At 46.9% G+C, this 484-nt stretch overlaps 1 non-coding gene across 1 annotated transcript; it reads left to right on the top strand.

Moving 5' to 3' along the window:
• Positions 1-135: 135 nt before the first annotated feature.
• On the top strand, positions 136-242 carry LOC120250776. Its single transcript, XR_005533114.1, has one exon. It is a non-coding gene; the product is annotated as a small nucleolar RNA R71 (small nucleolar RNA).
• Positions 243-484: the final 242 nt, after the last annotated feature.

Raw genomic sequence — 484 nt, 5'->3', positions numbered from 1 at the left:
CCATTTCTTCAATCAATCGAAGGGCCTCATCGGGGGTCTTGCTACCTAAAGGTACCTCCTACTGCAGCATCCAAGAGTTGCCTTGTACTCGGGTTCAAACCATTGTAAAAGGTTTAAACAATCATCCACTACGGGAATCCGTGTTGCGGGCACTTCCTCAGGAGCTCCTTGAACCGTTCCCATGTCTTGAATAGAGACTCCAATTCCAACTGAACAAAAGATGAGATCTCATTCCTAAGCTTTGCTGATTTTCCGGGAGGGAAATAATGGGTTCGGAAAGCTTCCACCATCTCCTCCCACGTGGTAATCGACCCTCTAGGTAACGAGTGTAGCCACTGCTTCGCTCTCCCCTTTAAGGAAAATGGGAAGGCTCTCAATTTGATGGCATCATCCGTCACCCCATTTATCTTCAGTATATCACACACCTCGAGAAAGTTCTCTATGTGACTGTTTGGATCCTCATCGGCCAAACCATTGAATTGTG

This window comes from Dioscorea cayenensis, chromosome 19, assembly GCF_009730915.1.
Source record: "Dioscorea cayenensis subsp. rotundata cultivar TDr96_F1 chromosome 19, TDr96_F1_v2_PseudoChromosome.rev07_lg8_w22 25.fasta, whole genome shotgun sequence".
Classification (NCBI taxonomy): domain Eukaryota; kingdom Viridiplantae; phylum Streptophyta; class Magnoliopsida; order Dioscoreales; family Dioscoreaceae; genus Dioscorea; species Dioscorea cayenensis.
This window is presented reverse-complemented; position numbering and strand designations above follow the sequence as displayed.